This window comes from Equus asinus, chromosome 22, assembly GCF_041296235.1.
Source record: "Equus asinus isolate D_3611 breed Donkey chromosome 22, EquAss-T2T_v2, whole genome shotgun sequence".
Lineage (NCBI taxonomy): Eukaryota > Metazoa > Chordata > Mammalia > Perissodactyla > Equidae > Equus > Equus asinus.
This window is the reverse complement of record NC_091811.1, coordinates 45,581,866-45,598,477: the sequence shown is the minus strand read 5'-3', so window position 1 is coordinate 45,598,477 and position 16,612 is coordinate 45,581,866.

Sequence of the window (16,612 nt, the reverse complement as noted above, 5' to 3'; positions counted from 1 at the left end):
TCCCTCTCTCCCTCTCTCTCTCTCTCCCTCTCTCTCTCTCCCTCTCTCTCTCTCTCTCTCCTTCTCTCTCTCTCTCTCTCTCTCTCGCACACGTGTGCACACGTGCACACACACACACTCACACACACACATCCCCCACCCAGCTCTTGCTGTAATAGTTTTTCCCTCACATCTTTGGCAATCCAAGCCACCCCTTGCTGGGTGTGTCTTTCCCCCTCCTCCACCAGGCTCTGCCAGGCCTGACTCATTTGCCACTTTACTCCATTCCATGGTTCCTGCAGATGGCAGGGGGAGTGGGATCATTGGCCATGAGTACCAAGTGATATGTTATTATGGAAAATTCTTCTCTAAATGAAACTCAGCCATCTGGCAAAACGTGTAATAAGGGGAAACCAAAGCGAGAAGGAAAAATCCACGAAACATTTGCTCATTTCAGGTTGGGAAGCAAGATAAAAACAGAGGATGATCTATACTCAAATTCATCCAGTTAACACAGAAGATAAAGTAGAACAGCCTAGATTAGTGAAAGAAACACCTGTAGTCCAGTCTTGTGTACATAATATTTAAATTTAAGATCTGAATTTAAGTTTTGCCAAGAAAAACTTGTGGGAGGCAACATTTTTAACAGAGTTACTTGGGGAGAAAATTTGCATCTCTGCCTGGTATAATCTGTAAATAACTTTTCTTTGCCTTGATCCTCCTAAGTGAAAATAAAAACTATCCTGTGGAAGATTTTTCTTTAAGTTCCTTGCTAATTTTTTTAAAAAAATACTTTAATGTCAAAATTTAAAAGTATCTAATATTTCTCTTTTATGCCCGTATTCTAAACACTCTCTCCGATTTTTAAATGTTCTGCTCATGTAACCTTAAATCAGAACAGAAGGTCAAAGGATAGAGTTAGAATCATAATATATTTCTTCTCATAAAAAGCTATACATCAACCACAATGAAGATTTTTCCACTTTATTTTCAACTGAGACAGAATTTTGGCACAAAGCAGAGAAAGAATGTGCTTTATGAAAAACAGACAATGCTGACTTTTCCATAACTTGGCTCTATCAAGTAGAAAGTTATTTTCTAATAACGAAAATACAAGACTATTTATGTTTGCAAAACAATAGTATTTGAATTAGTCACATCATAATTGGGGTATGAATTATCGAGGTCAAAGGTGGGAAAAGGGAGTGGTGATTATCAAAACGATTTTCCAGGCCCTTTTAGTTCCCCCAGTATACAAATAAGATGACAATATGCAAATTTCAAAACATCCTAATTGGTCCTTCCAGAACAAATCATGCCTGGCTCTTGCCAACGGTATGTGTTCTAAGGAGGGATCCAAGATTTAACATTTGATCTGCCCAAGAGGACCAGGATCTTTCTGTTGGGCACACATTCCACATATGTGAAACTTCACAGACTCTGTCTTTCAAAACCTTATTTCTTTCCTGATTGTAGCCACATCACGCTCTCTGTTACTTGTTGCCGTGGGCTCTGATCTCCAATCTTTCACACACACCACAAAGTCCCCCTCAAGGAGGGAATCAAGGAATAACAGTGAATGAAAAAAGGAAGAAAACCTCCCATTTCGCTACTTGATGATGACAATTTGTTTATACCTCTCTCCCTCCCTCCTTCTATCTTTATCTGCTCCTTGAAGCAGTGGCGGTGTCAACTGAAATACTGACTCAGTAAATGTAAACTACTTAAGATTCCTTTGATTAGAAGCAACAGAAGAAAACCTCACACTTGTTCAGGCAAACGAAAAAAAAAGTGAGGCGATTTATCACAATGACGCAGAGGTGACTCACACAACTCCAGGACGGGGATATGGCCAGGCCTCAGAAAGACTAAAACAGGAACAAAAACGGGATCAAGAATTTCTCCACCTCTCCTCAAGACTCTTCTTCCTCATCCTTCTTAACATAGTGCTGCTTTGTCCAATTGCGTGAATATAAAATGGACACCCATAGCTCTCGAGTACAAACACTAAAGTTCTAGTCTCTCAGAGAGACAGACTCTTCCTCAGAATCCCACAGAAAGGGCTCTGGTTGGCCCAGCTGCACACTCTTAATCAGTGGTGCCCAGGGAGGGCAGGGTCATATTCCAGTAGAGCTTCTGGGAGCCCACCATTCAGAAGGGGTGAGTGAGTGGTGACCTGCTGGGCAGACACAAGATACTAACTACCTGGTAACTGAACCAGGAAAACTAACCAGGAAATGGGGTTAGAGAGACAGGAAAGGGAAATTGACATTATTTTAGCCATCAGAAAAAAAACATTTGTCACAGACAAGGCTTAAATAAGAGTAAACCACATAGAATCCCAACATAATAGAAAGATTAAATGTGTAACTTGGGTGACCTGTAAGGAAGTTCTTCTCTCTTCTCAGAAATCCCCAGGAAAATGATTCTACTGAATCACAGTTTACACAGAGTAAGCCTTCTTAAACTCTGATAATTTTCTTTTTAAACTTTGTATGAGAGTTGGGGTCAGTGAGGAGGAGTATAGGAGTACAGGGGGACAGCTTGGGAAGAAAACGTTGACTGAAGTGTCACAAGCGGCTCCATTCTGTTGTGCCCTCAAGACCAAAGGAGGGGGAACATGTCCTTCGAGCCGTGGGAAAGCCTGTGTCATCAGCAAAGTCAGCTCCACCTCCATCTGCTTCTTTGGCTGTGGTCCCTCCAGCCTAAAGCAAAGAGCAGTTCAAAACCAGGCTCTCAGTAAAGACAGCTCCCACCACTTAACATCTCCCAGACCCAGAATCCATCGCCCTGGGTGTTGTAAGTTCCCACGTGTCTGTTCTATATCACTGCAGCAACGGTGTCTCCTGAATATAAACGGGATGTTGGGAAAATGAAGTGCCTTTGAAAAGGTGAAGGATGCACAACGTACAACAGTGGGCTCTCGCCTCATATTTACGTGACCTAAAAGACTATCTCAGGCTTAAACGTGAAGGCCGCAACCCAGTTGTGAAAAAGGGTAGGGCCTTGTGGGTAGGATTTTTTTTTTTAAAGGTATGAATTGCCTTAGAATGTCCCTGGGGACCAAATTGCTCTAACATTAGAGCAATTGGACAAGAAGTCAGCAACCGGCAAACATGTTAAGAGCTTAGCTTTGAGCGGGTCTGCCAGATCTCCCACGTAAACTGCAGCCCACTCCCAGGATGCAGGAACACTGATGTGTCACCTTCTTTCCATCTGTCTCTGCAGAACACTCATCTTCCACGAGATGGTTGGCAGCAGGAACAGAGCCTCTCCCTCTCTGCATCTCTCCACCCCTCTTAGAAACTTCAATTGTACAGGAAGTGCTATTTGAGAGAACAGGAGAGGAAGAAAGAGGAATCGATGGGACCAGGGCAAACATCAGCTCACTTAAAATGAAAGAATGATGTTGCTGACTTTTAATTCCCAAGGAAATGACATTACTAGTCAACTTGGCAATGAAAAACACGCCTTAGAGTTTGTAAGTTCTCTACAAAGAAAGATGTACTTCATGGGCTTCTTGACTTCTTGCCAAAGAGTTTTCCAAAGACCCTAGGACCATTTATCTCCAAAGGCTGCAGAGCCTTGTCAAATACCTATAAGATTTTAGTTTCTGTCACCCTCACCTTTCTGGAGAATATCAGTGTTACTGAAATCTGAATGAGATCCAAATGAGCTCTTTATCTAAGAAAGCTCATTCCTTCCATCAGTTAGTCAGTCAATCTTTCATTAATTTATCAAATACCTTTTTTCCCAGTACCTACTATATCCCAGGCATTGTACTGATGTAGGGGATGCGACGATGAATAAGACACAGACACCATTCTTCAGGGGCTCACAGTGGGTGGAGAAAGAACAGTGATAGAAACAATAGGCCATATTCCTGGCTGGAATCCCCTTGAAACTTGCAGCTCAGTCTGATGGTCCTAACCCTGCCGAGCAGTATGTGGCACAACGTTTTCCAGCCACTCTCCACAGTCAAATGGTTACAGTGTTGGAAAAGATGACATTTTCTGATCACAGAAGTACGAATATCAAGATAAAATATCATCCAACATGTAAGGAAAATCAAGCTGAAAAAAAGTAAATAAGTTACAATCTTCAGAGAGGGGGCTAGGCCACAGAAGCAGCAAAAAATGAGATAAAATTCTTCAAATGAAATGTATAAGATAGAAAGAGTTAAGTACAGTCAAACATGTCCTCCTGAACCATAAATTGGATCCCGCTGCTCTCTCACTTAAAAATCTCCCTTGGATGATGGTAATCATTTTGCAATATATAAATGTATCAAATTGACATGTTGTACACCTTAAAATTACACAGTGTTATATGTCATTATATCTCAATAAAGCTGGAGGGAAAAAATATATAAATCTCCCTTGAAGAGGGAATGAACACAAACAGTTCATTCATTCATTCAGCAGAACCTACTATATGCTATGCAAGGTCCTAGGCAATGAGAATACAAGGTCGTGATCACTGCAGTAAAGAATCTCAGCCCGAATGAGAACACAGATTAAAAAAAATTATCTGCACGATAGTGTCCTCAGAGCCATATCATATTACGTACAAGGTGTCATGGAAGCACAAGGAATGGAGAGTCGAATTCCTTCCCAGGGCAGAAGGGAAATAAGAGAAGGCTTTAGATAGAATAGATTTTCAAATGGAGACTTGAAGGATAAATGGGAAGTCTTTAAGAGAGAGAGGAAGAAAGGCAACACAGCAAATTAGGTAAAGCAATGAAGCAAGATTTTACTTATCCTTTGCCATGGAATTATCCAGTTGTCCAGATGGATCAGTCAGCCAAGTCGGTCAAGGTGATTATGCCTGTCTACACAGCCTGTACTGGGCAAGGATATCTCTGGGCTTTAAGAAATGAGAGTTTTTCTAGGAATGTATTCACGTTTGAGCCCTCCACCTATTTGGAGAAGATTTCTCAGAAGTATTGTATAATGAAAGCAGGAGATTTTATGTTTACCACTGGCAATCACAAGTTTTCTATACCTGTGCGGGTTAAGATTTTATCAGTATATTTATTCTTTGGTTGCTTTTTTAATCTAAAAAGCAAGGGTGCTCTTAGTAAAAAGGGAAAGGAAAAGTTGGCAATTATCCAGGTAATTTGATACATAAAGATAATCTTTAGTGCAGAAGCAGCAGGAGATAATCTGGCACTAATCTGGTAGTTTAGGCTATGTACATAACTGCACGATAAGATTTATTTATTCAACAAGTCTTCTAAATGCCAGATTTGGTGCTAAATCATCGAAAAGACACAGCCGTCCCTCAGAGAGCCTATATTCGAGTGGGAAAGACAGACAATAAACAGGAATGTAAGTTTCAAAGATAATGAAAGTTGTGACAAGTGCCAGGAAGGAAACGAAGAGCGATGTGATATGGCAGCTGCTCCTCTCTGCGACAATGACACTTTGGCAGAGATCTGAAATGAGACTGAAAAATTGTTCTTCCAGAGCAAACTATTTCATTTGGGTTTCTACATAGATAAAATTAATAATTATAGTAAAAAAGGGGAAAGAATACATTTTTGAGCTAGACACATGGAATCCGGGTTTGGCCACTTTGAGCAAGTTACTTCTCGTCTCTGGGCATCTGCTTCCTCCTCTGCATTTTGGCCGTAATAATATCCACCTAACTGAGCCATTGATAGAAGTAAGGGAGGAAAATGCAATAATAGGTCAGATACATGTTTCTATATCAAGTCATTTATGGCCCCCAGCATCCCTCGAACATGGATACCATTATTATCCCCATTTTACAGATGAGGAAACTGAGCATCCATAAGGCAGAACTGGGCTTTAAATGAGGGCTGTTTGGCTGCAGATCGCATGCTTTTTAAATACCGTGCTATGCTGCCCTTGATATTAGGACCGAGCAAACAGTCAGGGCTCAGTTAATCTTCCCTTCGCTCTGGACAAATACTGTTTTAGAAAACAGAAATCCCTTTACAAATTTTTCCTAAGAAAATAATGGATGGGCACAAAGAGCTGAAGAATGCTCATCACTACTAAAGGACATTTATTTAAAAAAATGTTTAACGTTAATGTCCAACAAGTGTATCGTATAGTCATAAAATAATGATGGTAAAGTAATATTAAATGACAGAGAAATGTTCATTATATATTAACTGAAAAGCAAGTTTTGCTTGTCCAGTGTGATCAATTTTTGTAATATATATATGCCCTGAAGAAAAAAGACCAGAGAATACATTTTCTTTGTGCTTTTCTATACTTTTCAAAATTTTTATAATGAGCATGTTCTTTCAGTGCAAGAGAAACAATACAAATGGAAGTTAGCAAAACACTACTTTTTAAATGGCCTATTCATCTTTGTTTATTCATATAATATTTTTCCTTGTGGAATAATACTTCTATTAACAAAGATAAAGCATTCCAACCATATGCCGCATTCTCAGAAGTTTAATGACCAGGGGTGGACAAATAGAGACTCCACTCCAGCTTTTGTGCTGTCTCCCCTTTCGGCTGCAATGTGGCGCCTCCTCCCGAAACCACTCTCTCCAAGTTCATTGCTTTCCCCACGAAGGATTTCACCCATCTCTCTGAGAGTCAACAAAAGGAGCAGGCGGAATGTGTGTTTCTCTGATGGAGAGGAGGAGCATCTGGTTCCTTGCGACTTAAAGCAAGTAAACGCTGATCTTTAATGTGGACCAGAGCTAAAGAATGGGTTGTCGGAATGAGACACGTTAATTTAACAGCCATCCTGCCACGGTGAGGAAATCGGACCTCATTGTAGCTGAATTTAACTGGAAAGCTCATCAGCATTCTTCTGACTCCAACTACAAATGATACCTTTATGGTTAGAGAGCCCTATATTGTGCTAACCTATAAAACAGATAAACTGGAGGAAGCCTTTCTGCATCACACACACAAAAAAAAAGATGCTTTGCTTTACAAAAAGATTCACCTCAAGGCTTTTTTAATATATGGATCCCTGTGAACAGCTGCTTATTTGTTTACAGGTCATTAACTATTTGGCTGAAAAACGAGTTGAGGCCAGGGTGGGTTCAAGAGCCAGTGGCGCTATGAACTAGAGATAAGTTAAATGTGGAAACAGAGCTTTCCGGTGGAGAATCACACCCTTCTTTCCTGCTGTGAGTCTGGGAAGGAACCGCTGGGAACCAAGAAGAGACAGGCAGCTTAGTAAGAAAGTAATTTTAGTGTACTTCTGAGAAAGCTACAATGGGTTCACAAGCAGTGGGGGAGGAGGAAGGGAAGGGGAGGAGCCAGGAAGGTTTGAAGAGGCTCCCACAGACCTCAGTGGGAGGCTGTGCCCTTAGGCTGTACAAGGTGGCCAGGGCTTTCTTGCTCCTGGCAGGACTGCAGTGGGAGGAACTGTGAATTACAGATCCCTGTCAATCCCTGGCTCTGCTGTTGAGGCTTGGGGACAAGAGCTCTTGTTTTGCAGATCCAGAACATTCCCCAAAATGTGTCTCAAGCCAGAGAAGGGCCCCAAGGAAGACCGGGGGGGGGGGGGGGGGGGGCTTTAAGCTCAACTGTAATCTACAGGCCCTGAGTTTTCTAAAAACCTGTACCTCCATTAACTGAATGGACCCAAAGACCATTAAAAACAAAAATAAGATATACTCCGTTTATCTTCGCTCATTTCCTCAGAATTCCATGCCAACAGCTTTCTCCTCAACAAATTCCAGGACTGGGTTTCACAGTAAATTATCCATCCCCTGAAAAGCAGGCTGGTTTGAAGTTTAAGAGCTCAACCGTTGCTTTCTGTTTCACTTAATGAAAAATTTAATTTTTCTGGCAATTATTGATCTGGTGTCAGTCCTTCATTCTATGGGCAATGATTTATGGCCAGATTGCATGATGTGCATTGATCCAAGGCTTTTAATACTCTTTTACAGCATTTATTTTCTACTTTCTGACAACCATAGCATCATTTTCACTGGCACGTACAGGAGTCAACCATAAACCTTCCTCTGATTTTAACTTGTACCTAGACTATTTGGTGCCAGCCCAAAATCCACAGTGCCTGCTTTGGCCAACGAAAGGTAAGGATCTTTTTTATGCTGATTACCTGGTACCACTTTCACATCCCAGGAGTGGCCTCTAAAAGCAGTTGAACCTGTTGACCAATTACTGCCTAGAAGAACAGCTAAATAGTAATTACGTCCAACCAAACTCGGCTCCTTCGTCATATGCACTGTCACATATACACTCACATGTAGCTGAACGATGTGGAGCTTCTAATGAATGCGTCGTTAGGCAATTTCCTCTTTGTGGGAACATCACAGAGTGTACTTACACAAACCTAGGTGGTATAGCCTAGTACACACCTAGGCTCTATGGTAGTAATCTTAGGGGACCATTGTCACATATGTGGTCCATCATTGACCAAAACATCGTTATGCAGCGTATGACTATAAACGGATAACACTAAATAATTTTATCCAAAAGATTTCCCCATTCAGTTATACAGGGCTTCATTTTGGGGCTGAATTATCATAGAACCATATCAGGTTGTAGTCCTATTCAAAATTAAACACGATTCAAGAGTCAAATTAACATTCCTGTAGGACAGAAATAAATGGGGTTTGGGGGTAACCTCTTTCCTCAAAATACTTTGGACCAACGTCTGTTCTTCTCTGCTTTGTTAATGGGACAGAATTTTGAGAATTCAGCTACATATTTCTTTAATCCTCCAGGACTTTGCAAATTGTCGTATTTCCTACCTTATCGTGGCAGCTAGAGAGTGTAGTGCCTGGCAAGGAAGACTGGGGGGCTAGGAGAAGGGGTGAGAGGGAGACTTTTTATTGTATATATGTTTTACTTTTTGAATTTTGAAACTTACACCTGTATTATCTATCAAAAAAATTAAGAAGATGTAAGTAAGATGACACGATGGCAACTTAGAAGACGGTTCTTTATTCCACTGTTATTCCCTTCCCTGTTTTGGGTGAGAAGCGCTAGGTTGTTTTGCTTTGCTTTGTTTATTTTTATAATACCCTTATTTGGCAAAATTAAAAGTTAGCAACCCTATGGCACCCCTCTCCACTCTATACTACTTGACTTTCGTCTTCTCATCTAGGTGTAATGTTTTGACTCTTGTTGAATCAGTGCCTTTTATTATCAATTGTCTCACATTCTTATTGGAATTAGGCTAGATATAAACACAAAAATACAAACACACATCACACACGCACACAAAGTCACACAATCCAATCCTAGTGCTGAGAGATCCCTGGGAAGCTCCTGTTCCCATCCCCTGACCTGATGAATGAGGGAGACAGGCTGGGGAGGATTCCCACCAACACCTGTTAACGCTGGACCTGGACCCAGACTCAGGTCTCCGTAATTCCCAGTCCATTGCCCTTTCCATTAGCACCGAAAACACATTTTAAACCAATCAACAATATGATTTGCTTTATAAAAGTACTATCGCCTACCACTTGGAAAAAACTAATAACTGCAAAAGCAAAAGGTATCTCCAAGAACAAATTTTCATCTTTATAGGAAAATGAAATGAGCCCAGACATTTTTTTTTCTTTAGCAGTGCTATTTATATTCAGCAACTTGTGTTACTTTGAGGAAATGGACACGAGTATAGACAGTTTCTGCTCTGCTCGTTCCTTCCTCCCATCACGGTAAGCTAAAATATACACTGCCCAGCACAGCGTCCAGTGCCCTTTAGATTTCAACTTTCCAGCCTCGGCTTTCACCTCGCCTCCACGCAACTCCCTACTTTCAACCATGCCAAACTACCTCTGGGTTCAAAACATGCCGTTTCCTCTTGTGTTTTCATGCGTCTGCGCATGCTGCCCCTCCGCCAGGGACACCTCTCTTCCACCGGAAATCACCGCCCCCCATAACTCTTTGGCAAAGACTCAATGTTACTTCCTCAAAAACACTAGCCTCACAGATGTCATTAGTTGTCCTGTAAACACTTTGGAGATGCCTCTTTTGGCATTTATCTCACTCTCGGGTGACTGTTTATGACATTTGTCTCCCTAGTAAAACTGTGAGCTCCTGAGCAGGCAGCTGTCTTTTTCACCATTGTCTCCCTGTTGTCTACCTAGCATTGTGCTCAGCATATAGTAGGTGATCAATAAATACTCTCAGAAAGAAACAAGAGAGAGAAAGAGACCACCGTTTGGAACGTAAACAGAAAAAATTCCTCTTGTATGTTTCCCTTTGGATTGTGGTCAAAGAAAAGAATGTTTGCCCCGTGGCTAGCGGCGCAGAAATAGCTGCTTAAAAAGAAACTTTTACAGAAAACCATGCAGCACAGGCCTTGGGTAAGAAAGAGAGCAGGCACACTCTGCTGCCTTGTTCTCTTCTTTGTATCCAGGCACATGCCCAGGAGCTATCACTTAGTGGAACATTCTCTTTGCCCTGCATAAAGGCAGAGCAGCATTCTTATCAGCCTTCAGTATGGAGTGACACGCAGGATGACTTGTGCTATGCTTACATAATATTATTATACACAAAACTGAGAACGGTGACTATCCAGCCCATAATGCATGCCACTAATTCATTTACCACCCAGTCCCTAGTCTCTTGAACTTTACTTAATGGCACCAGTTTCTCCAACTGGAAGGAACAAAAGAAAAAAGAAGTCTGACAGCCGAGCTCTAATCCCCACTGTGCCAGGTGACTGGGAGCACACTTTTTTCCTCTTTCTTCTCGGTCTCCTCCTCTATGAAAATGAGATGTTTGGACTAATGGCCTCCCACACCTCTTCTAGATCTAAAAACTATGATTTTGTGTCAGAGCATATTGAGAACGTGGAATTACACACTTAACAACATGAGACTAATCAACCAGTATTTACTGCATTCAGATGACAGGCAGGCACAGTACCAAGTACGGAGGTGAATGTGAGGGATGAAAAGAAGGCTCAGAAATGACCCCTGCCCTCAAAAGGCCAACAATCAAATCAGGGCTTTAAAACATACAAAATATGACAAATATTATAAGAAGCAGAGGTGCAAAGTGCCAGACAAGAGGGAGAGATGATAAAACTTTGACACCACATGCCTGATATGTTAGCGAACCTCTCTCATAACAGAATAGGGAGAGAATGAACCACTGAAATGCTAGCAATGACACAGTCAGCTTCCTCAAATCAGTGAACAATCTATGGTTTTCTGTTAGACATTTCAAGTCAATTTCAGCATGGAATTTAAAAAGTGAGAAGGAAACAAAACTCAATCCTCCTGTATTAACCCTCAAGATCCTAATAAATATAACGTTAATGAAAGCAACAATGACAACTTGCCAAGCACCAGTCACCCACCAAGGCCATTGATGGGCATCTGCACCATGAAAAATCGGATGACTTAGATCTCTTTTCAATGACTTTGCTGCCACAGAGAGCACTTCCTTGACAGAAGCATCCACCCCAATTGTGGGGAAAAAATAGTATCAATATATTCCTGCTGTGGCTGTGACAAGAGCTTCATTTCCTTTTGCTATGTTTTGAGAGTTACCCCTCCTTTTTTTCCTTTTCCTCCTTAACGCTTGTCACGCACACCCCTTTCCTGATTCTTGCAGAGTGAATCCACCAGCAAAGACCTAAACATCCTACTGGATTCGCATTTCTCTCAGGCTTTGCTGACAGGATTGCCTGCCTATTCGAACCTATTTAATGCGATAGTAAGAGAACTATAGCTTCTCACAGGCAAACTCCAATTTCCGGTTAGATGAGATTTCATACAACTTGCAAATATAGAAGTTCAAGTGCCACCCAGAACCACGGCCTGGGATCTCCCCATGTTGAGTCATTCATTCGGGGAAAATGTCCTCCTGATTCTTTTACTTCATTTCAACTCCTTTCTTTATGGAGTTTGGGTTGGTTTTTTTTTTCTTTTTCTCCTGTTGGTTATTCTGCTTTGGTGGCTGAAATAGTACTTTTTAGCAAGAGTGGGTTGTAACTCTGAAACTCTATAAAAATGATTAAGTGTGTTGATTTGCTTGGCATCCTAATTTCCTCTCTTTCTCTACAAGCCTCCTTAAACTTCATTATTTCACAATGTAGAAAGTGAAATTAAAAGAGAAATTCCCTGTCAGATAACTAATCCTGAAAATTAAAATATTACCACTTGATTACTGTTTCAGGCTCCCATTTGCCTTTTAACCTAATGGAGTTAGTAAACTAATTTCCTTCATACATTTTGCTCAATCACATCATGAGTGACACATTATTTTGCTAATGCTTTGGGACAGTCACGTAGAGGAGAGTGTGTGCTAGTCACGTGGTCAGCACACTAACACAAAAGGCTAATTTCTAAGCCCACCAATGGCTCTCACTCACCAGAAAACCACATCCTGGTGGAGGGTGCCAGCCTGGGAGCCAGTTCCCGGGGGATCAGGAATGGCCCCAACCCATCCCACCATGTGGCTGCATATCTGGATTTTCAGAGTGGGTGAGCAAAAGTCAATAGTTCCCTTTTTTCTGTTTCTGCTCATGAAATGGTACGTAGCCACCATTCCACAATTTCCCCCTTCCCATCTCAAACTCCAAAAGAAAATGGACTGTAAATCTAGCAATCTCTATTTGAAAGCTCTTCCTTTTTTATACTTAAAGCCCATAACCACACTATTGAGAGTTAGGTTTTTCTTATGCTCACTTGAGCTTTGTTTTATTTTTAATGCCCCACAAAATCTGGTCTGAGGGTGGGAGTCGGGGTGTGGGGTGGGAGTATGACTAGCAGTTGTGGAATTCTTTAAACTCTGACGTCTGGGAACTTCTGCCCCAGCCAAAGCACCAGCGAGGGGAAAAACTAATTCAGACACTGCAGGTCATACTTGAAGATATTTAAGGAACGCCATGTGCTATCTATAGGAGATCTTCAAGCCTGGGGCCAAAAGAATAAGCAATGTTCTGAAGCAGGAATTGCTGCTTTTTGTAAAAGGAGAGAATATAGAGTAAAATCTAAGATCTAGAGTTTGAGAGGCAGAAGATTGATTTTAGTCTTCCTTCAGTGATCCAAAGTTCCTTTTAGATGGAAAAAGAGAAAATAAAGCACCGTTTAACCCAGGATATTTCCAGAAAGGTCATTAGAAGCCATCATGTCACTCTCTTAAGTTTTTATAAGCTGTCAAAGTGAATAAATTACTCTTGGATGTGTCTGCATTGCACAAAGAAGATCTGAAATAAGACAGATAGGATTAATAGTTGTGAGCAAAAAGGACATTTATTTTTGCTCTTTCTCAAACTCACAGTTATATGAAATTGAAGTATCTAAGGTTTGAAGTAGGAATAAAGAAGACAGAATCAGAGAACCAAAGTGAAAAAACAGCCATCTATTCTCCAGGCCCAATCCCTCCTTTGTGGTGGTGGAGGTCTGGAATTAATCTTGTTCTCCAGAGTTGGCTATCTGCTCTGGGGCTCATCTGAGCCTCCATTGTTGCTCTCCCCTTGCACCTCACACTGCAACCAGACTGGACATATTTTGGTTTCTCATATTCACCATAGGGCACTCACCTCCTCACTTTTATACATGATGACCTTTTTGCCTCAAATGTTTGAACAAGTGTGTGCACACATCCACACATACATCTTTCCCTAGGTTAGCTCATCTTTCTGGTGGCTTTTCTCCCAGGCAGCCTTCCCTGACTCGACCTCTGTCCCCTCCAACTATGTGGCTTGCCCCTGCTATGCTCTAGCAGAGCACTCTGGACTACTCAATTTATTGTGACTGTCATACATGCTGTCAAGTGCCTGTCACAAAGTGATGTGAATTAAATTGCTCCTTCTGAAAAATGAATTTTTTGAAAAGTGAATTGAGAGATGCTCTGAGAAGCAGCCCCAAGGAACACATCGCTGTGTGCTCTGTCAGGATGCTGTTGAGGATGTTGCTCATCATTTTTCTAGAGCCTTCTTCCTGATGACCTGGGGTTGGGTGCTTCTTTCTGCTCTTTGATTTAGCGATAGCAGTGCTTCTCCTAATAGGATTGTTTTATCTTAGATACATTTTCAATTGTGTAAGAATTATGCAACCCTTGTAGCTATAGAAACCTGAAAGCTAAACCGTGTCCCACTTTTTATGGGATGAATCTTATGAATTTGTCTCATGTCTGTTTCTCATTTCATCTCTACTTGCAAATTACAATTTCAAGTAAACTTGCTATGTGTTACTGTTGAATAATTTTAAGTGGACTTAAATCTTTTTTGGAATAAGGTCAGGTATAATGAATCAAATAAACAAGGGATAAGGGAGTAGAAAGTTGAACACAGAAAAGTAGCATCTAAATTGTGACAGGATGTGCCAGTTAGTGTCCTTTAATTTGCAAGTCACTTAAACTCCAAACTAGCTTAAAAGACAACAATAAAAAATTTAATCTGAGAAGTTCAGAGGTAGTTTGTTTTCAGGTAGGGTTTGATCCACAGGCTCGAAGAAGATCCATGGGGTAGTGACTTTGTCTGTTTGGTTTACTGTTCAATTTCCAGCAAAGAGGTGGCTGACACATAAGTGCTCAATAGTATTTGTGGAATTTGTTGTTGTGGAATTCCTAAAAGTTCCTGCAAAATCCCAGGACCTAACCTGGGTCACATGCCCATTCCTGAACCAATTTTTTGATCGGGGGGTGTCCAGGGCTCTACTATTCTGGGTCTGTATCACATGATCAAAAAAAGGAATGAGTCTCCAACAAAACCATGGGCACTGACAGTGGAGGAAAATGGTTCCCCAAAGGAAATATGGGGCATCAAAAAGGAGAAACAGATGCTAGGCAGACAAAACAACAAATATGCATACCAATGGACCATCAGGAAGGTGATGCTTGAGTTGAATTTCAAAGGATAAGCACGAGTTGGCTAATAAAGAGGGCAGTTATCAGTGGGTAACATTCTAGGTATGTTCAAAGCACAGAGTCATAGAATAGCTTGATGCTTTCGAAGAACTGTAAATAGTTTAATGTGGTGAGAGCAAACATGGGTGGGGAGTGTAGGAAAATAAATGAGAGAGATAGGCAGAATGCAAATACGAGGGACCTTTGAGGCTAATCCAAGGAGGGTGCCCTCCATCTGGAAAGCCCTGGGAAACCTGTGCAGGATTTCTGGCAGGGGAACATACCTTACAGCTAAGCCTATGCAGGTCATTACAGGGCGAAGATGGCTCACCCTGGAAACACTGAGAGGAGCTTAGCCTGCAGGTCAGGGAAAGGAGTCCCAGATGTGAGTGAACACAGGGAACAGGGACCAAGCAAAATCTAGGCATCAAACAGACCTGGGAATCAAACGGGACCTGCCAACACCATCAAGTTCTTACTTTTTTAAGTCCAAGGAGTTCATAACTCTTCATCTTTGCATGAAAGTACTCTTCCGTGAGCCAAGAGGCACTCATAGCATGACTTGGTTGGGTATTGCATTCATTTGCTGGAGCTGCCATAACAAAGAACCACAAACTGGGTGCCTTAAACAGCAGAAATATATCGCCTCACAGTTCTAGAGGCTAGAAGTCTGAGATCAAGGTGTCGGTAGGCTTGCTTCCTTCTGAGGGCTTTGAGGAAGGATTTGCTCCATGTCTCCCACCTAGCTTCTGGGGGTTCCTGGGTTTGGAGCGGCATCACTCTGATCTCTACCTTCGTCTTCACATGGTGTTCTCCCTGTGTGTGTGTGTGTCTGCTTCCAAATCTGCCCTTTTTATAAGGACTCTAGTCATACTGGATTAGGGCTCACCCTAGAGACCTCGTTTTATCCTGATTATCTCTATAAAGACCCTATCTCCGATAAGGTTACATTCTGAGGGACTGGAGGTAAGGACTTCAACATACGAATCTCTGGAGGACACAATTCAATGCATAAAGTTATCTTTTTTTTCTTTTCTTTTTAAAGATTGGCACCTGGGCTATCAACTGTTGCCAATCTTTTTTTTTTTTCTGCTTTATCTCCCCAAACCCCCCCCCCCCCGTACACAGTTGTATATCTTAGTTGCATGTCCTTCTAGTTGTGGGATGTGGGACGCCGCCACAGCGTGGCCTGACGAGCGGTGCCATGTCCACGCCCAGGATCCAAGCCCTGGGCCGCCCGCAGTGGAGAGCGCAAACTTAACCACTCGGCCACGGAGCCGGCCCCTAAAGTTATCTTTTTAAAAAGATATATTTTTTTATCAAGGCTTGAAAAGAAAAGTTGACATTCCCTAAGTGAATCAATTTATTTATAATAGGTATGGTACCATGTTGATTTGTAAAGACAAAGAAAATAACACCACTAATATAAAAGACCCAGAAGAAACCCATAGTCTACACTTAAGAATGCTTTTTCAGATTAAATTTAAAAATGGTTCTTTTCTAACTTGTAGCATTTTGCATGGAGGCTGGTGTAGAGAGGGTAGTTGCGAGAAAATGACTGATAAATGAGCTTTATACAAACTCTCCACCGACTGAGTCTTTTCTGTACACCTAGCATTCAATCTTCCCGACAGTTCCCTGAGGTAGCTATTATCAACCTCATTTACAAATGAAGAAACTAAGCATCGCTTCCAGGTTAACTACACTATTCTAGGCTATATTTGGTAAGCAGTGAGGCTGAGATTTGAATTCAGACTCTGACCACAAATCATCACATGGACTGTCCAAAGTAATTTTATGAGAGTCCTCATTGAAGACCAAGTGTTTACATTTGTATTGGATCCAAAAAG